General features: G+C 42.0%; 1 long non-coding RNA gene across 2 annotated transcripts; it reads left to right on the top strand.

The window, feature by feature from the left end:
- Positions 1 to 1,306: 1,306 nt before the first annotated feature.
- LOC127913643 (uncharacterized) lies at positions 1,307 to 18,266 on the top strand. 2 transcript variants are annotated; one of them, XR_008086304.1, is made up of 4 exons: positions 1,307 to 1,468; positions 2,368 to 2,539; positions 12,266 to 12,327; positions 16,853 to 18,266. It is a non-coding gene; the product is annotated as an uncharacterized LOC127913643 (long non-coding RNA). The 2 variants fall into 2 exon arrangements; XR_008086303.1 differs by lacking the exon at positions 16,853 to 18,266 and having other exon boundaries at positions 12,266 to 13,257.
- Positions 18,267 to 23,270: the final 5,004 nt, after the last annotated feature.

The raw sequence follows: 23,270 nt of genomic DNA, 5'->3' as shown, positions 1-23,270 counted from the left end.
AGTCCTCTATCAAATCAAATGTATTTATATAGCCCTTCGTACATCAGCTAATATCTCAAAGTGCTGTACAGAAACTCAGCCTAAAACCCCGAACAGCAAGCAATGCCGGTGTAGATGCGCGGTGGCTAGGAAAAACTCCCTAGAAAGGCCAAAACCTAGGAAGAAACCTAGAGGAACTAGGCTATGAGGGGTGGCCAGTCCTCTTCTGGCTGTGCCGGGTGGAGATTATAACAGAACATGGCCGAGATTTTCAAACGTTCATAGATGGGTCAAATAATAATAATCACAGTAGTTGTAGAGGATGCAACAGGACAGCACCTTGAGTAAATATGAACAGTTTAGGGTTCCATAGCCGCAGGTTCACACAGGACACCGAATAGGACAGGAGAAGTACTCCAGATATAACAAACTGACCCTAGCCCCCCGACACAAACTACTGCAGCATAAATACTGGAGGCTGAGACAGGAGGGGTCAGGAGACACTGTGGCCCCATCCGATGAGACCCCCGGACAGGGCCAAACAGGCAGAATATAACCCCACCCACTTTGCCAAAGGTCTACACAATATTGTGCTGCTGATGCCAGGTGCCATAGCAGTCTCTTTCTGCTGTAAAGCAGAGGGTCACCAAGCATGTGGCGCAGGTGATGGGGGACCTAATTTAGCAAAGAACACAGCGATGCCTCCATGCTGTGCCCTTTTGGCCCTGAGGCACATCCATGCCTGCAGAAATACATTTGGGTCGATGAACACCACTTGTGGCAGGAGCTGGATGAACCAGTTTCAGTGGGGGATGGACACCTTGGCACTGGAGGCTGCCAATCGGAGTCAGTGTCACTGTGAAAGAAAATGTTCAGTTAGAATAGTTTCACATATGAGCCCTGTATCAACAGGTATAATATATATATATATATATATATATATATATATATATATATATATATATATATATATAGTACAGGGAACATAAGGTTGAATATATTATGACAGACCAGCTAGATCTACTGTCTTTATTACTACTGATCTACTGAGCTTACTAAATGGGTTGGTCTTGCAACACATAAACATGACCTATTGCCGTTTACGTCAGCTCATTGGCTATCTACCCAGCTAGATTTCAAGACGATCAGTGGTCATTGGGTTAAAATACAGTCAATCAACGAAACAGCGGGCAAATCATTGGTGCACAATGATGTCATTACTTGTTGTCTTCAAATCGGTTTCTTTCAGTCAATACGTCCCGCGAAGTGACCCATCAGGTTTGGTTGTGTTACATGACTGGAAAAGTCACATTCTGTGTGTGTATTTACCTCGAATGTGTCATCGAAAATGGAATGAGACGGAATTCACGACACAAGCGGTTCACAAAATGTTTTGTGTTAGGCTATAAAAACGGATTTTATCAAACAAAAGATCATTCATTGTGTAACAATTAGCATTGGGATTGCAAACAGACGAAGATCGTCAAAGGTAAACTATTTATTTTAATGCAGTTTGTGATTATGTTACACCTGTGCTGGTTGAAATATTTTTTTTATGGGGCTCTATACTCAGATAATCGCATCGTATTCTTTCGCAGTAAATCCTATTTTAAATCTGACAACGAAGTTGGATTAGCAAGATTCTAGGCTTTCGATACATGTGAGACACTTGTATGTTCATGAATGTTTAATATGACTATTTATGTAACAATCACTGTATGTTGTGGAACCCGCTACTGGGTTACGTGCTCAGAGAGGTAAACCTCTCTGGGATATGTGGGACGCGTCCCACCTGGCCAAAAGCCAGGGAAAATGCAGAGCGCCAATTCAAATAAATTACTATAAAAATCAAACTTTCATTAAATCACACATGCAAGATATCAAATTAAAGCTACACTTGTTGTGAATCCAGCCAACATGTCAGATTTCAAAAAGGCTTTTCGGCAAAAGCAAACAATGCTATTATCTGAGGATAGCACCATAGTAAACAAAGAGAGAAACAATATTTCAACCCTGCAGGCACGACACAAAATGCAGAAATAAAAATATAATTCATGCCTTACCTTTGACGAGCTTCTTTTGTTGGCACTCCAATATGTCCCATAAACATCACAAATGGTCATTTGTTCGATTAATTCCGTGGATATATATCCAAAATGTCCATTTTATTTAGTGCGTTTGAGCCAGATAAAACCCTGGTTCCAACTTGCTCAACGTGACCACAAAATAGCTCTTGCCAAAACATTTTAAACTACTTTTGTAATACAACTTTACCTATTTTTTTTAAACTTAAATAATTAATAAAATTGAAGATGGGATGGTCTGTGTTCAATACAGGAAGAAAACAAACTGAAGCATGTTTTCTTGTCTCGCGCCTCTATCTAACAGTACACTTCAAGTGACCCTCGTTCAAGATGGCCGTACTTCTTCATTACACAAAGGAATAACCTCAACCAATTTCTAAAGACTGTTGACATCCAGTGGAAGCGATTAGAAATCTGGATTCCCAATGAAAACCCATTGAAAAGAGTGGGACCTCAACAACAACAAAATCTGAATGGTTTGTCCTCGGGGTTTCACCTGCTAAACAAGTTCTGTTATACTCACAGACATGATTCAAACAGTTTTAGAAATCTAACCATATGCATATCTTATCTTCTTGGGATGAGTAGCAGGCAGTTGAATTTGGGCATGCATTTATATATATAATATATGCCATTTATCAGACGCTTTTATCCAAAGCGACTTACAGTCATGTGTGCATACATTCTACGTATGGGTGGTCCCGGGGATCGAACCCACTACCCTGGCGTTACAAGCGCCATGCTCTACCAACTGAGCTACAGAAGGACGTGAAAATACTGCCCCCTGTTACCAAGAACTTAACTTGGCTTTCGAAAACTTTAGAACGGCAGGGTAGGATAGATATAAGTCTGTAACAGTCTGGGTCATGAGTGTTTCCTCTTTTGAAGAGGGAGATGACCGATGATCCCTGACGACATGAAAGAGTGGTTGAACAGGCTAGTAATAGGGGTTGCAACAATTGCGGTGGATCATTTTAGAAAGAGAGGATCCAGATTGTGTAGCCCAGCTGATTTGTAGATGTCCAGATTTTACAGCTCTTTCAGAACATCAGCTATCTGGATTTGGGTGAAGGAGAAGTGGGGGAGGCTTGGGCAAGTTGCTGTGGGGGGTGCAGAGCTGTTGGCCGTGGTAGGGGTAGCCAGGTGGAAAGCATGGCCAGTGGTAGAAAAATGCTTATTGAAATTCTCAATTATCGTAGATTTATCATGGTGACAGTGTTTCCTAGCCTCAGTGCAGTGGACAGCTGGAAGGAGGTGCTCTTATTCTCCATGGACTTTACAGTGTCCCAGAACTTTTGGAGTTTGTGCTACAAGATCCACATTTCTTTTTGAAAAAGCTAGGCTTTGCTATCCTAACTGCCTGTGTATATTGGTTGCTAACTTCCCTAAAAAGTTGCATATCGCGGAGGCTATTCAATGCTAATGCAGTCTGGCACAGGATGTTTTTGTGCTGGTCAAGGGCAGACAAGTCTGGAGTGAACCAAGGGCTATCTGTTCTTAGTTCATTTTTTTTTGAACGGGGCATGCTTATATAAGACAGTGAGAAAAGCACTTTTAAAGAATAACCAGGCATCCTCTACTGACGGAATGAGGTCAATATCCTTCCAGGATACCAGGTCGATTAGAAAGGCAGAAGTATTTTAGGGAGCGTTAGACAGTGATGAGGGGTGGTCATTTGACCGCGGACCCATTACGGACGCAGGCAATGAGGCAGTAATCGCTGAGATCCTGGTTGAAGACAGCAGAGGTGTATTTAGAGGGCAGGTTGGTAAGGATGATAGGTTGTACCTAGTAGGTTCCTTGATAATGTGTGTGAGATTGAGGGCATCTAGATTAGATTGGAGGACGGCCGGGGTGTTAAGCATATTCTAGTTTAGGTCACATAACAGTACGAACTCTGAAGATAAATGGGGGGCAATTAATTCACATATGGTGTCCAGGGCACAGCTGTGGGCTGAGTGGGGTCTATAATAACACGCTTATTTCTGGAATAGCATGACAGAACTCTGCAGACTATCTCTGCAGTAGATTGCAACTCCACCCCCTTTGGCAGTTCTATCTTGGCGGAAAAAGTTGTAGTTGGGGATGGAAATTTCTGAATTTTTGGTGGGCTTCTTAAGCCAGGATTCAGACACGGATAGGACATCAGGGTTGGCGGAGTGTGCTAAAGCAGTGAATAAAACAAATTTAGGGAGGAAGCTTCTGATGTTAACATGCATGAAACCAAGGCTTTTACGGTTACAGAAGTCAACAATTGATGACGCCTGGGGAATAGGAATGGAATTGGGGGCTACAGGGCCTGGGTTAACCTCTACATCACCAGAGGAACAGAGGAGGAGTAGGATAAGGGTACGGCTAAAGGCTATAGGAACTGGTTGTCTGACGCTGTACGTTAAGTTGTGACGTGCATTATCCAACTCATTCTGTGTCATACAGCCTCTTTCCACCAGGTGTAGCGCTTCTCTCGCATATTACAAACAAGAAAGGGACAGGCTAAGTAAGGGGTAAGGGGAATACCAAGTCATTTTGTCTGTCATAGTTGAAGTGTACCTATGATGAAAATTACAGTCCTCTCTTATCTTTTTAAGTGGGAGAAATTGCACAATTGGTGGCTGACTAAATACTTTTTTTGCCCCACTGTATCTCCCCCTTTCACTATCACGCAGTAGCTTGCGCTTCCCCACCTGTCATGTTTTTTAAAAGACCTGTAACAGGTGTTGTTGTCAGATGAGGAAATAATCGGACCAAAGCGCGGCGTGGTAAGTGTTCATGCGTTTTTATTTAAACTGAACGCTATAACAAAATAACAAAGAGAATAAACGAAACCCAAACAGTCCTGTCAGGTGCCAAAAACACTAAACAGAAAATAACTACCCACAAAACATAGGAGGGGAAAAAGCTACCTAAGTATGGTTCCCAATCAGAGACAATGATAGTCAAGCTCTCTAAGGTCAGGGTGTGACAAGACCCGATGGAGCGCATTGCCTTCTTCAATCGGGAGAAATTGTGCTTTACAATGGTATTCATATTACAGTTGACCTGGAAGTATTATGTTTTTTGGGCGCTAAAATAAGGTCAACTCTTCGAAACAGGGCAATGTGTGTTAGTTACCGTTAGGTAAACAATGAACCATAATCCCAACTCATGACGTTACTACCATGCATGAATCTGGAGGTAGCTAACCAACCAGGTTCAATGTTAGCTACAGTAGCTAACACTAGGCTATAGCTAGGTGAGCAAATGGCTCTTTCTGTCAGAATTAGAAACGTGTAATATCTGAAAATGTAGCAAGCTAGACTATCTTACCCATTCATATCATTCATGGATGGACGTTTCTCCTTTTGGATGCCATGGTTACCCTTAGTTTGAATATGTAATCTGGAGACAGGTGTTTTCTCCAGCTCCTTAGCTATCATACTCAAATTTCATTGATTTCAAAACCCGGTCCTCCAGAAAGTGGAGAGCAACACTTATGCAGTTTTAATACACGATACATTAAAAAAAGCCACATTAGACAGGATTACCTAGACACTTCTGTGTGTTATATGGCAGACCAATCTTTTTATGTGGGTAAACCAACTAGGCTCGTAATTTAACAATTTTATTCGTATTTACAGATGGCATTGAAATTTGTTATTAAGGCACATGAACATTCACATGTTCGAGAAGGCATTTCTGCTAAAAAACGCATTTTGATTTAAAAAAAAGTTTACGTTCAAATGTCTCTCCTGTGAAGTAGTGACCCCGCGACATATGCCTAGTTAATTGAAACGGGTCACAGTTTTCCTTCAATTTGTAAGAGGCTGAATCTACACTGTGTGTACAAGAAAATTGAGACACCTGCTCTTTCCATGACATAGACTGACCAGGTGAATCCAGGAGAAAGATATGATCCCTTATTGATGTCACCTGTTAAATCCACTTCAATCAGTGTAGATGGAAGAGAGGAGACATGTTAAAGAAGGATTTTTAAGATTTGAGGCAATTGAGACATTCAGGGGGTGAATAGGCAAGACAAAAGGTTTAACTGCCCCCTCGACACTTAAACAACTATATGGGTTAACAACTACATGGGTAATGCAAAAGCAAAGTGCAGTATCTTCAATCTAAATGTCTTGATAGAACTCTTTTGTTGTTTTTCTGTTTGATGTAAACAACTACATTCTAACTATATTTAAATGGTGTTATGTTTCATGTTTTGACAAATGTAAGCACCCACCTAATTATCTTATCTTATTAACTGGGTGGTTTGAGCTCTGAATGCTGATTAGCTGAAAGCCGTGGTATATCATACCGTATCCCATGGATATGACAAAACGTAATTTTACTGCCCTAATTATGTTGGTAACCCTAATTAGGGCAATAAGGCACCTTGTATCACGTTTCAGGAGAAGACCCGGATGCAGACAGTGTCAAGGTAACAAAGATTTATTGCTTGAACAGGGTGCATGCAAAACGACAGGTCAAGGGCAGAAGTCAATAATCGAGAACAGAGTCCATAAGGTACAGAACGGCAGGCAGTCTCGAGGTCAGGGCAGGTAGAGAGGAATAATCCAGGGTGATGTGACAAGGCACAGAACGGCAGGCAGGCGCAGGGTCAGGGCAGGCAGAAATGGTCAAAACCGGGAAAACTAGAAAAAGAATGGTGCAAGGGGTAAAACGCTGGTAGGCTTCACAAACAAAATGAACTGGCAACAGACAAATAGAGAAGGCCGGTATAAATACACTGGGAAAGATGAGAAAGATGGGAGACATCTGGAGGGGGGTTGAGACAAGCACAAAGACAAGGTAAAAACAGATCAGAGTGTGACAGTACCCCCCCCCCTCTAGGGGTGCCACCTGGCGTCCTAGCCTTGGTTGACCTTCAAGAAGCGCCTCACCATGCATGCCAGTTGACCAGGAGACAGGGATGAGTCATGAAGGTTTAATCGTAGACTCATGAAAAGTGGAATGAATATGGAGGGTACAAGGCAACAGAAGAAGAACAGTAGAGGGGCTAAGTATCTTGGAGATAGGGAAAGGGCTGATAAACCAGGGGGAAGTTTGCGGGATGCCACCCGGAGGGGCAGATCCTCTGCCCAAGACGATACCGGGGTCCGTTGGCTGAGTGCCGTCGCCAGGCACAAGGTGAACGGGTGGTCTCGTGTTCCAGCGGTGTAGCCACGGGGCTATAGCAGCTTGACAGTGCATCCGGCTTGACATTCTTGGATCCTAGTCGGTATGAGAGGGAGAAGTTGAACCGGGTGAAAAGCAGGACCCACCTAGCTTGCCTGTAATTGAGACGCTTGGCGGTGTGGAGATATTCCAGGTTCTTGTGGTCTGTCCACACAATGAATGGTTTTTACGCCCACTCCAGCAGCGAGTGCCTCCACTCCTCCAACGCCATCTTCACCGCGAGAAGCACACGATTCCCCACATCGTCGTTCTTCTCTGTGTCATTGAGGGGTCGATGGGAGAAGAAGGTGCAGGGATGTAAAGTGACAAAAGTTGGAGAATCCCAGGAAATGTTGCAGTTGCACTCTGGATGTAGGCTGGGGCCAATCCACCACCACTCTCACCTTCCCGGGATCCATCTGTAAACTCCCTGCAGCGATGATGCGATAACTCAAGAAGGGGATGGTGGAGTGATGGAATTCGCACATCTCTGCTTTCACAAAAAGCTGGTTCTCCGGGAGGTGTCGGACGTGAAGCACGTGTTCTTGGGTGGAGCAGGAGAAAATGAGGATGTCGACGAGGTAGAGGAAGACAAACCGGTTCAACATGTTGCGGAGAACCTCATTCACCAGAGCCTGGGGTGTTGGTAAGGCCAAATACTCGTAGTGACTGCATGTTGAAGACTGTAGCTCTTCCTTAGTTGCATCTGCTCGGGAAAAAATGACTTGGCAGACTTCGGAGACTCTCGGGGGAACTCGGGTAGCCCCTGGTTCTCTTGGGCGTTGCGTCGTGCATAAGAAAAGCCCTTAGCCGTGGTATATTGGCCATATACCACACCACCTCGGGCCTTATTACTTAATTATACCACAGCATTGTTGAATACTAATTTCTGATTGGCTAGAAGGGCATTCTAGAATGGACATTAAAACCAGATAACAGGACATTTGGACAAATATATCGGGACAGTTGGAATTGATACAGGGACAGTCATGCTCCTTCACAATATACACCTACACATGCAGACCGTACTTGCTACAAGCTAAACCAACAACTACACAAACTGAAATTAGATCCAACATTGTAAATGCAGGTCCAATGAGGAAAAGCTAGCTAGCATTGATTTATTTTTTGCAGAGACATTTTTGGGGAGCATCTGATGATGACCTAGCTAACGTGATGAACATTAATTTCTCTGGTCCCTACTGTTGCAGTCATGACGCAAGTGGCACTATGCTGTCAAATCCTCCCACATGTTTTTAATTTGACCAGCTGTTTTCAGCAAGGGTATTTTTTTATTTGGTTGTCATATTGTCAGGTTTAATAGCAAAAAACTATTTAGCTAACTTCTAGCCTAGTGTTTGATATGCAATACAATCTCCTGGTAATTAACAGATTGTGTTGACGAGGGTCCTGATGAGAAGACCCATTTTTCTAGCTATGCCAGGCAAAATTGGGCATTATCAGCTCAGTGTTCTGGATGCATCTAAATTAATGTCAATAGAAAACAGCTACGTTGCTATTATTCTGGCTGCGGAGGTAGTGACTGTATTAGCCATAGCTAGCTGGTTAGCTAGCAAGTAAGGGATAGGAACGTTGCCAGCGAAAAGAACAAACGACTGTGTTGCCCCCATGAATATTGAATGAATCGAACGATTGCGTCTCTAGCAACCACAGTATGAGAATGTATGAATTTGCTGATATAAATGAAAATATCAATGGACATGCTTTATTTCTATTGGTAAATGTGGGCTTAGTATTGTTTTCTTTGGCAACTGGATAAACTCCTCTGTTTTGTACATTAACTTGGAAAAATGAACTCCACATTATGATATTCTTATAAGAGCCTCTGACAGACTTTTACGACCCAGGGTTCAGGCAGAGTGTCATAGGGGGCCATAGCCAGATGGCTGCCTGTCAGATCTACGCTGCAATAATCTGCATATTGACAACCAGGGCTAAAGGTTCGGCCCTTAAATCCCAGCCGGTCAAAGTTCAGCCATCACACCCCCTTAAACCCTTACCCCCTTACCTCTGTCTCCTCCCTCTGCCCCCTGCCCCCTCTGTGCCACTTTCCTGTCCACACTTCCTTCCCTCGCCCCTCAGGCCCAGATCCAATTTGGAAACTGAAAAATACTGCATTTTTTCCCCCTCTAAAATGCTGGCAAGTGTTTTTGGAGGCCGCCATCACCGCTTTTGTTTACAGACAGGCCTGACAGCGTTATCTGCTAGACATTTGAGTAAACACAGGAGTCTGCCCACAGGGCGCCGGCTTCCAACGGCTGCCAGTTTTCCAGGTGGGCATGGCTTGTTTCTCTGACAGAATTTGTAAAATTAAGCAATAGTTCTGGGTGCTTTTGGATTTATAAAAAAAAACAGTTTTTTTTTATTTGAAAAAAAAAAGAAATTTACATTTAAAGAATGACATTAACACAATTTTTTTGCTTTTAATTGAAATTCCAAAGCCAAAAATAGTGAACATTCAATTGCCAAAACATGGAAAATATTCCATTGTCTCTGTCAGGTATACATTGGGTAGACATCAATAGAAAAATAGGAAATCACTATGAAATAATACAATATTTCAGTTGTGTATATTACTTCATTTTTATGTTCATGACTTTACTCTTTTTCATTCCTTAAAAGTCATCATCTCATCTCTGTCAGGAAGTAGCAGTCAAACAGCCAGACAATGCTCTCCCTGCTCCCCATACTATACTGTCTGTAGTCATACTATTTAGCTAGACTCGTCTGCCTAAGCATGCCACAGTGCTGTCTGACGAAATCATTTTACTAGATCTTCAAAGTAGATCGAGCATACTTTCACGAACTGTCTCTACTGTATCCCTCTCTCCCTCTTAGTTGTGTTGTGTACTTTCGTCTCATGTGGTCCATGCGATCTGTGTGTATCTAACCTAACTGTAGCAGGCGTTTACATCTCTGTCCGAGACTGAAAAAACATGCACAATGGATTATGGTCATCATAGTTAATTAACACGGTTCTGTGCTCAACTAGGCTGAATATTTGCTTAATGAAAAATATAACTCTCTTCAGCCCAGCGTCTCACTCTCTCGTGAATGATTTGATTTCTCTCTAGAGAAATTACACTTTGGGCTCCGAAAAAAAAAAAGAACTAAATGGAATTCAAGTAATTTAACCTACATCGGTCAATGAGTTGAGGTTAATAACCCTCCTAAAAATAACGTTGGTTAATCGCTCAGCACAATTAAGCAAATGTTGCACTATAAGAGACAGTTAAGAGTTTTTCTAACACTTTATTTTGAGAGTCCCGCTGTAGATGCTCAACAAATACTAACAAGACCTTCTGGTTGAAATGTTACACACAATAAACTATATGGAAGCTTTCTACACACTGTGTCAAATGGCCTGTTTCTAAATGAATGGAAACGTACTGTACAGTTCAATGTCTAGCTATCTGTTCCAATGAGATACTTCTTGAACATGTGGATATGTGTACTGTACATTACTTTTGAACGCTCAGTTCAGGATCACAGCCCATGTGTATGTGGGTCAAAAAGTCCTCAGGATAAGTCTTAGGCACAGAAGGTATATAACTCATAGTGCATCCTTACATGCACAGCACACTTGAGGCTCTGTTTGACAGATCAGGTTGGCTTCTCTGCTCCCTCCCTCCCTGGCCCGCCCTTTAACAAAACCCACTAATACTTCTCCTCTGACGTGAATGGAACGTTGCAGGACCATTCACTACCAGGAAATGACATGATCAGCTCAACTAATAAAAGTTAAGGGTCTTTATCTACCTTAATCTTCACTAAAAGCTTAGGAACAATGTTGTTTTCCACCAGGTGCTTTACAACAAACAGTAGAGCCTCAGTTTAGTGAGGCTTGGTGCCATGGCAGGACAGAGTGTGTTCCGACAGGCCTTCTGGCTTAATTGTCTTGGAAGTTATTCATGCTTCCAGTAATTTTAGATAATTGCATAATTATTCAAGGTGGGGTTTAGAGGATTGTTGGGAGGTCTGGACTAAATATTCAGATATTGAACTGCCCTTGTGGATTAACGGAGCAGTAATGTACACCATGTCCCCACATTGATCAGAGGTGAGATAAGTAGAAGAGGAAAGGCAGAGTTGAATTTTTTTGAACCTTTATTTAACTAGGCAAAAACACAATTTTATTTACAATGCCGGCCTACCGGGGAACAGTGGGTTAACTGCCTTGTTCAGGGGCAGAACAACAGAGTTTTACCTCGTCAGCTTGGGGATTCAATCCAGCAACTTTCCGGTTACTGGACCAACACTCTAACCACTAGGCTACCTGCCGCCCCTAGGGTGGGGCAAATAGCCAGACTCTTAGTTCCACTTATTTCCAACAACATAGTATTATGAAAGAGAGAATGAAAGAATGACAGAGTGCGTGAGATATACAAAATGATATAGACAAATGGAAAGCAAGAAAAAGAGAGACAGAGAAAGAGAGAATGAGTGATGTTCAGTAGTTAATGATGCAGAAGAGCTGTCCAGCGTTTCCTTCCTATCTGTCAGTCAGAACTGCACCTGGAAGTAGCTGCAGCATTGGAACATTAATCACAATCACAGTTTCCCTCTCTCTGTGTGTGTGTGTGTGTGTGAGCATGAATCTGTGTTGAAACATTTGACACGTAATCACGAGCAGATCCACCCAGCACCCGTGTATCAGGGTTAGAAACGTCCTTGTTGAGTTGAGTGACTTTCACCAAAATTATTTGTTTTTCATGTTATTCATGTTTTATGAGACTAGTGGCCTCTACTGGTGTAATGTGCTGTGGCAGTTCTGTGGTTACATCCTGGTCTTTGCGATTTCCAGCTTAGTTTCATTTACCATTGTTGGAGATATGTATTGTGTACCAGCCTGTCTGTTGTATTTGGATCATTTTTAGATAAATAACTATTTGTTGTGAAACTCATGTGTTGTGATGGGTTATTTTGACTACTGTCCAGTAACTATGACTTTACTGTTATGCTAGCTATGCTAACGCTAGCACAGACTCTATGAAAAGTGAAATATGTTTTTATTTTGTGATTTACAGATCCTGTCATAATCTGCAATTACCAAGAGAATTTCACCTACACAATCTGTGTGTCTTCACAGGTATTTTTATGTATATTTTCATCATGAATGTATTCTGTCAGCAAGCTATTAGCTAGCCAGCTGTTAGTTTGCTTACTGTAAACCTAGAATGGCGTGCTGACAGAGTTATTTTGTTTTTGTAGAATTGTATGCATTCCGGGTTCACTTTTAGAATGCTGGTTATTGTTATTATCGACTTTATGAAAAGTCTCGGGCCTAACAACACCCGTGCCAATATATCCAACAAACCCCGGCTTCTCGGGCATTATCACTGAAATAGAAAATGTCTCTTGTTATTGTGGAACATTGTGAATTAATTAGATGCTGCACTATTGTAAAAGTATAGGATCACATGTAAGTTTTGTGTTTTCATTTTGAATTGAACACTATTGTAAAAACTACACAATCACATTGTAACATGTAGCTATATTAAATTGTAGCATATTTTATCTAATTGAGAACAATATTATGTGTATTATTGTACCTCATTAAAGTTTATTTTACCATTACTGGAGATCCTGTGTCATCACTGCAGTTATCTAAAGGACTTCCTGTGTGTTTGTGCGTGTGCGCATGCGTCTTCCCAGTGTGTCTCCAGAAATAAAGCAATCAAGAGTTACAGTCCTCCCGTGTCCTGTCTCAGTCCGTTTGACCATTGTTACACCCGCCTACAAAGCTAATTTGTCTTGATTACGATCCAAGTGGCTGGCTGTATACAGTGTTGTCATTAATTACACCAGTTGGTTTGGCAGGTGTACCAGCACCACCACAGATGTTACTACAGTTAACTCCAAAGTGAGAGAGAGAGAGAGAGAGAGAGAATGTCATTTTTGCTGGGGAATAAAGTGTTGTGACTGTTTGACTGAGTAGCATGAAATTAAGCACTGCCAATTACAATATATGACCAAAAGTATGTGGATGCCTGCTAGCTGAACATCTCATTCCAAAATAATTTGCATTATTATGGAGTTGGTCCCCCCTTTGCTCCTATAACAGCCTCCACTCTTCTGGGAAAGCTTTCCACTACATGTTGGAACATTGCTGCAGGGACTTGCTTCCATTCAGCCACAAGAGCGTTAGTGAGGTCGTGCTCTGATGTTGGGCGATTAGGCCTGGCTCGCAGTCGGCGTTCCAATTCATCCCAAAGGTATTCGATGAGGTTGAGGTCAGGGCCCTGTGCAGGCCAGTCACGTTCTTCCACACTGATCACGACAAATCATTTCTGTATGGAACTCGCTTTGTGCACGGGGACATTTGTCATGCTGAAACTGGAAACGGCTATCCCCAAACTGTTGCCACAAATTTGGAAGCACAGAATCACCAAGAATGTCATGCTGTAGCGTTAAGATTTCCCTTCACTGGAAAGAAGGGGCCTGGCCCGAACCATGAAAAACCTTACAATTGGCACTATGCATTCGGGCAGGTTCTCCTGGCATCCGCCAAACCCAGATTCGTTGGACTGCCAGAAGGTGAAGCATAATTCATCACTCCAGAGAACACGTTTCCACTGCTCCAGAGTCCAAAGGCGGTGAGCTTTACTCCACTCCAGCCAATGCTTGGCATTGCGCATGGTATGTACAGCAGAGGCTTGTGTACGGCTGCTCGGCAATGGAAACCCATTTCATGTAGCTCCCGAGAACTGGGTAATGAGTGTGGGAACCAAGGACAGACGATTTTTACTTGCTACACTCTGCAGCACTCAGCGGTCCTGTTTTGTGAGCTTGTGTGGCCTACCACTTTGCGGCTGAGCAGTTGTTGCTCCTAGACGTTTCCACTTCACAATAACAGCACTTACAGATGACTGGTGCACCACTAACAAGGCAGAAATTTGATGAATTCACTTGTTGGAAAGGTGGCATCCTATAACGGTGCCATGTTGAAAGTCACTGAGCTCTTCAGTAAGGCCATTCTACTGCCAATGTTTGTTTATGGTAACTGCATGTCTGTGTGCTCTATTTTATACACCTTTCAGCAATGGTCCACTCATTTGAAGGGGTGTCGCCGATACTGATACCGATTATTGGAGGACCGAAAAAAGCTGATACCAATTAATCGGATGATTTTATATATATATATTTGTAATAATGACAGAGAGAGACAATACTGAATAAACACTTACTTTAACTTAATATAATACAAAAATAAAATCAACTTAGTCTCAAATAAATAATGAAACATGTTCAATTTGGTTTAATTAACGCAAAAACAAAGTGTTGGAGAAGAAAGTAGAAGTGCAATATGTGCCATGTAAAAAATCTAACGTTTAAGTTCCTTGCTCAGAACATATGAAAGCTGGTGGTTCCTTTTAAAATGAGTCTTCAATAGTCCCAGGTAAGAAGTTGTAGTTATAGGACTATTTCTCTCTATACCATTTGTATTTCATATACCTTTGACTATTATTATTATTATTATTTTATTAACCTTTATTTAACCAGGCAAGTCAGTTAAGAACAAATTCTTATTTTCAATGACAGCCTAGGAACAGTGGGTTAACTGCCTGTTCAGGGGCAGAACGACAGATTTGTACCTTGTCAGCTCGGGGGTTTGAACTCACAACCTTCCGGTTACTAGTCCAACGCTCTAACTACTAGGCTACCCTGCCGCCCCTATTGAATGTTCTAATAGGTATGTTAGTATTGCCAGCCTAATCTCGGGAGTTGATAGGCTTGAAGTCATAAACAGCGCAATGCTAGTTAGCACCTCGCCTTGGCTCCTTGCTACACTCGAATAACAGATAATCAGCCTGCCACGCAGTTTCCTCGTGAAGTGCAATGTAATCGGCCATAATCGGTGTCCAAAAATGACGGTTACCGATTGTTATGAAAACTTGAAAACGGCCCTAATTAATCGGCCATTCCGATTAATCGGTCGACCTCTGCACTATATATACAAAAGTATGTTTTAAATACACAGGCTCCAAGAGTGACAGAGTATTATGCGGATACGAGAGTGGATTATGTGCTGCTTTTGATACCATCGATCACCACATTCTTTTGGAGAGATTGGAAACCCAAATTGGTCTACACTGACATGTTCTGGCCTGGTTCAGATCTTATCTGTCAGAAAGATATCAGTTTGTCTCTGTGAATGGTTTGTCCTCTGACAAATCAACTGTAAATTTCGGTGTTCCTCAAGGTTCCGTTTTAGGACCACTATTGTTTTCACTATACATTTTACCTCTTGGGGATGTTATTCGAAAACATAATGTTAACTTTCACTGCTATGCGGATGACACACAGCTGTACATTTCAATGAAACATGGTGAAGCCCCAAAATTGCCCTCGCTAGAAGCATGTGTTTCAGACATAAGGAAGTGGATGGCTGCAAACTTTCTACTATTAAACTCGGACAAAACAGAGATGCTTGTTCTAGGTCAAGAAACAAAGAGATCTTCTGTTGAATCTGACAATTAATCTTAATGGTTGTACAGTCGTCTCAAATAAAACTGTGAAGGACCTCGGCGTTACTCTGGACCCTGATCTCTCTTTTGAAGAACATATCAAGACCATTTCGAGGACAGCTTTTTCCATCTACGTAATATTGCAAAAATCAGAAACTTTCTGTCCAAAAATGATGCAGAAAAATTAATCCATGCTTTTGTCACTTCTAGGTTAGACTACTGCAATGCTCTACTTTCCGGCTACCCGGATAAAGCATTAAATAAACTTCAGTTAGTGCTAAATACGGCTGCTAGAATCCTGACTAGAACCAAAAAATGTGATCATATTACTCCAGTGCTAGCCTCTCTACACTGGCTTCCTGTCAAAGCAAGGGCTGATTTTAAGGTTTTACTGCTAACCTACAAAGCATTACATGGGCTTGCTCCTACCTATCTCTCTGATTTGGTCCTGCCGTACATACCTACACGTACGCTACGGTCACAAGACGCAGGCCTCCTAATTGTCCCTAGAATTTCTAAGCAAACAGCTGGAGGCAGGGCTTTCTCCTATAGAGCTCCATTTTTATGGAACGGTCTGCCTACCCATGTCAGAGAAGCAAACTCGGTCTCAACCTTTAAGTCTTTACTGAAGACTCATCTCTTCAGTGGGTCATATGATTGAGTGTAGTCTGGCCCAGGAGTGGGAAGGTGAACGGAAAGGCTCTGGAGCAACGAACCGCCCTTGCTGTCTCTCACTGGCCGGTTCCCCTCTTTCCACTGGGATTCTCTGCCTCTCCCTCCCTCTCTTCTCTGCCCCCCACTTGGGCTGTGCCGTGGCGGAGATCTTTGTGGGCTATACTCAGCCTTGTCTCAGGATGGTAAGTTGGTGGTTGAAGATATCCCTCTAGTGGTGTGGGGGCTGTGCTTTGGCAAAGTGGGTGGGGTTATATCCTTCCTGTTTGGCCCTGTCCGGGGGTGTCCTCGGATGGGGCCACAGTGTCTCCTGTCCCCTCCTGTCTCAGCCTCCAGTATTTATGCTGCAGTAGTTTGTGTCGGGGGGCTAGGGTCAGTTTGTTATATCTGGAGTACTTCTCCTGTCCTATTCGGTGTCCTGTGTGAATCTAAGTGTGCGTTCTCTCCTTCTTTCTTTCTCTCTCTCTCTCGGAGGACCTGAGCCCTAGGACCATGCCCCAGGACAACCTGACATGATGACTCCTTGCTGTCCCCAGTTCACCTGGCCATGCTGCTGCTCCAGTTTCAACTGACCTGAGCCCTAGGACCATGCCCCAGGACTACCTGACATGATGACTCCTTGCTGTCCCCAGTCCACCTGGCCATGCTGCTGCTCCAGTTTCAACTGTTCTGCCTTACTATTATTCGACCATGCTGGTCATTTATGAACATTTGAACATCTTGGCCATGTTCTGTTATAATCTCCACCCGGCACAGCCAGAAGAGGACGGGCCACCCCACATATGCTCTCTCTAATTCTCTCTTTCTTTCTCTCTCTCAGAGGACCTGAGCCCTAGGACCGTGCCCCAGGACTACCTGACATGATGACTCCTTGCTGTCCCCGTTCCACCTGACTGTGCTGCTGCTCCAGTTTCAACTGTTCTGCTGGTCATTTATGAACATTTGAACATCTTGGCCATGTTCTGTTATAATCTCCACCCGGCACAGCCAGAAGAGGACTGGCCACCCCACATAGCCTGGTTCCTCTCTAGGTTTCTTCCTAGGTTTTGGCCTTTCTAGGGAGTTTTTCCTAGCCACTGTGCTTCTACACCTGCATTGCTTGCTGTTTGGGGTTTTAGGCTGGGTTTCTGTACAGCACTTTGAGATATCAGCTGATGTACGAAGGGCTATATAAATAAATTTGATTTGATGTACTGTAAAATCTTGTAATGTTCATTTCACTGACCTTTTTTAGTCACACTAATGTAGGTAGCTAGAGACAGTGTACTATTTCTTCTTAATTCATGTAGCGGGGTGGTACCAAGGTATAACCGATAGATCTAACAGTTTATTTTCTAAAGATTTTTCTGGACTTCATTAGTGTTGATCAGTACCTGAGCAGCAGCAGAGGCCAGTTTCTCTCCATGTGTCACTATAGTGGAGCGGCAGGTGGCCTAGTGGTTAGAATGTTGGGCCAGTAACCGAAAGGTTGCTAGATCGAATCATCGAGATGACAAGATACAAATCTGTCATTCTGCCCCTGAACAAGGCAGTTAACCCACTGTTGCTAGGCTGGCATTGTAAATAAGAATTTGTTCTTAACTGACTTGCCTAGTTTTAAAAAAAGTGACATGTATTATGTCACTATAGTGACATATAAGTCATTATTACTGAGTGACATACTTGGGAAAACACACACATTGTCTTGGTGAAATTATCTTGCAAACTGCATTTACGGCACAGGATCTGGATATCATGAAATAAAAACATATTTAACTTTTCATACAGTCCATGCTCGCCTTAGCATAACCCCACAAACGACCGAGCTAACCGAGCTAGCCAGCATAGTTTTTATGTAACGAGGCAAGTCAGTTAAGAACAAATTCTTCTTTACAATGACTGCCTACTCCGGCCAAACCCCTTCGACGCTGGGCGAATTGTATTGGTACTCCCAATCACGGCCAGATGTGATACAGCCTGGACTCGATACTGACGCCTCTTGAACTGAAATGCAGTGCCTTAGCTGCGCCGCTCTAACTGTGGCGAAATGCTAAATGTCTATACAGTAACTGGACAGAAGTCCAAATAAACCATCCCAACACATGCTAACATGAATGACAAATCTAATACATCCGAGTTTTTAAGGCAAGATATTTATCTAAAAAATATTCAAACACAAGGGACAAATGCTCTATTTTCATGTCATCTGACCATAGCACCGCCTAGAGTTTGATAAACGGCATTGGCACTTGGATTGGAACCAAAGATATGGTCAGATGACATGAAAATAGAGCTTTTTGGCTATGCACATTAGTGGTGGGTTTGGCGTTGAAAAACAAATGCAGCAAAGTACCTCATACCTACAGCAAACTATGGTGGTGGATCTTTGATGTTATTTGTGCTTTTGTGCTTCTACTTCTACTGGTCTACAATTGTTTACAGACAGATTATTTGACTTATTATTCACTGTATCACAATTCCAGTGGGCCAGAGGTTTACATACACTAAGGTGACTGTGCCTTTAAACAGCTTGGAAAATTCCAGAAAATTATGTAATGGCTTTAGAAGCTTCTGATAGGCTAATTTAAATGATTTGAGTCACTTGGAGGTGTACCTGTGGATGTATTTCAAGGCCGAATGTCCAACTCAGTGCCTCTTTGCTTGACATCATGGGAAAATCAAAAGATATCAGCCAAGACCTCAGAAAATAAATTGTAGACCTCTGGTTTCATCCTTGGGCGTAATTTCCAAACGCCTGAAGGTACCACGTTCATCTGTACAAAAAATAGTACGGAAGTTTGTCACGTTCTGACCTTTATATTCTTTGTTTTGTCGTTATTTAGTATGGTCAGGGCGTGAGTTGGGGTGGGGTGTTTGTTTTTCTATGATTTGGGGATTTCTATGTTTCGGCCCAGTATGGTTCTCAATCAGAGGCAGGTGTCATTAGTAGTCTCTGATTGAGAATCATACTTAGGTAGCCTGAGTTTCACTGTTTGTTTGTGGGTGATTATAGCTTCACAGTCGTTATTCGTTTATTGTTTTGTATAGTTTGTATTCAGTGTTCAGTGCTTTCTTTAATAAAAATATCATCATGAACACAAACCACGCTGCATTTTGGTCCGCTCCTTGTGACAAAGTTAAACATCATGGGACCATACCGCTCAGGAAGGAGATGCGTTCTGTCTCCTAGAGATGAATGTACTTTGGTGCGGAAAGTGCAAATCAATCGCAGAACAACAGCAAAGGACCTTGTGAAGATACTGGAGGAAACAGGCGCAAAAGTATCTTTATCCACAGTAAAACGAGTCCTATATCGACATAACCCGAAAGGCCGCTCAGGAAGGAAGAAGCCACTGCTCCAAAACCACCATAAGAAAGCCAGACTACAATTTGCAACTGCACATGGGGACAAAGATCGTACTTTTTGGAGAAATAAAATGGCTTAAGGACAACAAATTCAAGGTATTGGAGTGGCCATCACAAAGCCCTGACCTCAATCCTATAGAACATTTGTTGGTAGAACTGAAAAAGCGTGTGCGAGCAAGGAGGCCTACAAAGCTGACTCAGTTACACCAGCTCTGTCAGGAGGAATGGGCCAAAATTGACCTAATTTATTGTGGGAAGCTTGTGGAAGGCAACCCGAAACGTTTGTCCCAAGTTAAACAATTTAAAGGCAATGCTACCAAATACTAATTGAGTGTATGTAAACTTCTGACCCACTGGGAATGTGATGAAAGAAATTAAAGCTGAAATAAATCATTCTCTCTACTATTATTATGACATTTCACATTCTTAAAATAAAGTGGTGATCCTAACTGGCCTAAAACAGGGAATTTTTACTTGGATTTAAATGTCAGGAATTGAAAAAGTGAGTTGAAGTGTTTTTGTTTTAGGTGTATGTAAATTCTGACTTCAACCGTAGACATGTATATAGTGTCAATTCTAGGGATTCATTTTTCCCCGAAAACCTAACAGGTTTCAATACCGGGCATAATTCATATTTATCCCGAGAGTCCAAGGAAATCGCAAAAAAAATATCGGAAGTGCCCATTTAAAGCGTAAAAAAACAAGAGATGGTCACTATGCCAGTGTTCTCCCAAAATAATTTTGTTGCTGCGCCACATTGCCTGCACCACTATGTAAAGATTGGACTGCAAGTGAAACTAATATTTACTAATGATAATAGTAACTTTGATCGGCATTTAATTGTTGTTAATTGCGAAACAGACCGTTCTTAAATTCCAACCTTTATATATTCCTCAATTAATTCAGCGCAGGCCTAGGGTATTGCGATACAGGGCGCGCTCAGGACGCCCAGCGCGCACCCAGAATAGGCTATAGCGTTGTCGAGTCATACAAACGTTGTATCCGCAATCAAACAAAAGTCAAATCACCAAAGTTGCGAAACAACCTCCAACGAATGCCAGAATATCTCCTATTTGGCAAAATCGAGTTGATGATTATACAGATGGCAGATCAACTCATTAATAACGGGGAGATGGAGAGGAAATTGTTTAGAAATCAAGGTATCTTAACCGGGGCAGAATGTTTAAAAAAAATCCATATCTACTCTTATACCGTTTGTTGATCACACATTCTATACGGAAGCTCTCATATGAGCAGTAACACGAGACAGCGCTAAGAAGCGGGGTAAATGTTATAGCGGTATTTTGACCTGCACTGGCGAGACGTGCTTTGATAATGTAACCTATGGTTTACATAATTATTTGTAAATTTCATTCGAGACATTAGTCAGGATTTGGGGTTTTAGTGAACTACTATTCGTGAGTTAATATATAAATAATACACTTGATTTAGGCTAAATTGTTTCTGATTAGTGATACGCAAACGAAAATTAGCAAACGAATAAATGAGCCACCACTTCCACTTGTCCAGCCAGAGATCAATTCACCGAATACAAAGACAGAGATTTAGTGAAACGAAATCACATTCAATGATTAGTCACAGGCGTTTGGTCGGGAGCATAGGCTGAAGAGCTAAATCCACTGTATAACATGCTAGCAAAATGTTCTGGTCAGCTAATATATGAGCAAACTAGAATAACTTAATTTAGCTAACATTTCCCCAGCCTAATTGTTACCAAATATCCAAACGGAGATTCGGTAAAAACATAAATCTGACATTGATTGACTTATCTTGATGAGTCCCCCACGCTTGTCTCAAAGCAGCGCACTGTCCCAATCAAATCGGTGCTGAAATTATAATCTAGGTGACCACACACACACACACACACACACACACACACACACACACACACACACACACACACACACACACACACACACACACACACACACACACACACACACACACACACACACACACACACACACACGACTATTGCTTTACAATTAATATTACGGTTTCAGTATAAACAAGAATTTGATATATGCCTTCAATTACATTAGCCTACTTTATTCCAACATTTTGGAGATGCAGATTGGAGGGGTGAGGATTAATGAAGTGTAGGGGCTGGGGAGATCAAATCAAATCATCACATGTGCCGGATGGAACAAGTGTAGACATTACCGTGAAATGCTTACTTACAAGTTCTTAAACAAACAGTGCAGTTCAAGAAAGAGTTAAGAACATATTTACCAAATAAAATAAAGTAAAAAAATATATTAAAAAAGTAACACACTAAAATAACAATAACTAGCTATATACAGGGGGTACCGGTACTGAGTCAATGTGTGGGGGTACAGGTTAGTAGAAATGTGGGGTGAAGGGGGTGAGGGGAGGTTGGAGAGATGGTGGAGGGGATGGGAGCACTGGCCTTGGGAAGAGAACCAATAATCCCTATAAAGCCTTTTTTTTACACAGATATGACATTGACATAATCATGATTTGTGTGAAGGTTCAACATATGGTTTGATATATTTTATTGTATCTCTTATCGTCTATTGTTATAAGACTGACATGTCTTTCTATGAAAAGGGGATCACGTTTGGCCTTGGTCTGCAAATGTGTGACAGTAGGTTGTCATCAATAAACGTCACAGTAAGGTGCAGAATGTTCCATTTTCCTGCACTGGGGCAGGGAGACCCCCAGCTCCACTAAAACCAACTGTGTGCCGTTTTCAAGGGATTGTCAAATAAAAATTTTGGTTTTGATGTAATGACCTCTTGAAGAGTGGTAGAACTACACGTCTGATTATTCAATAGAAAACAATTGCACACATTTAGCAGCAACTAACTGCATGCTTCTCATGAAACATCAATTGACCATGTATTTCAAGATACGCTAGCTGACAAAAACGACTTGTGTCATTTATCTTGCCTAATAAAATCAGACTTTTATTACTAATTCTTGATATATAGTCTGAAACATACGTTTTACTTACAAGCCAGAATGTTGAATAAAATTGCATTTGAGCTCACTCTACCAGTTATTTGTGTGACTGGTCCTTCAGCCACTGGAAATCTGAGACAAAATATATAAAGGGAAAGTCTTGTTTACCTGACTTTTTAGAGTTGCCGGTCCTGCCGTTGAATGTTATATCACCTGGCAAATGCACAAAACCATGTAAACACCTGCAGATGTATGTTACATGCATACACCTTCTGTCTTGTGCCTTTGGTCACAAGCAAACACATTTTGATTGCCACACACAGAGACCCTCGTTTTGAAGTTGGTTTCCTGTGGATATTTTGTCAAAAATGTGAACCAACTGAATGACCAACACCACAGACAAACCGGCAGAGTAAGTTTATTCAACATTCTGACTTGTAAAAGGGACCTTTTTGGAATTTTTTACGGAACTGTAGAACGTAAAAGTTGCATCGCCACGTTTTGTGTCGAGCTTCATCCGAGATTAGGCTTTTGGAAAGAGCTTGACATCAGCAAGTATGAGAGTCAAAACTCGTCCTGTTCAGTTGTCTGTCTGACTATT

The sequence above is a fragment of the Oncorhynchus keta genome, chromosome 29 (genome assembly GCF_023373465.1).
Source record: "Oncorhynchus keta strain PuntledgeMale-10-30-2019 chromosome 29, Oket_V2, whole genome shotgun sequence".
Taxonomy (NCBI): domain Eukaryota; kingdom Metazoa; phylum Chordata; class Actinopteri; order Salmoniformes; family Salmonidae; genus Oncorhynchus; species Oncorhynchus keta.
Note: the sequence above shows the minus strand (reverse complement) of the source record. Positions and strands in the feature narration are given on the sequence as shown.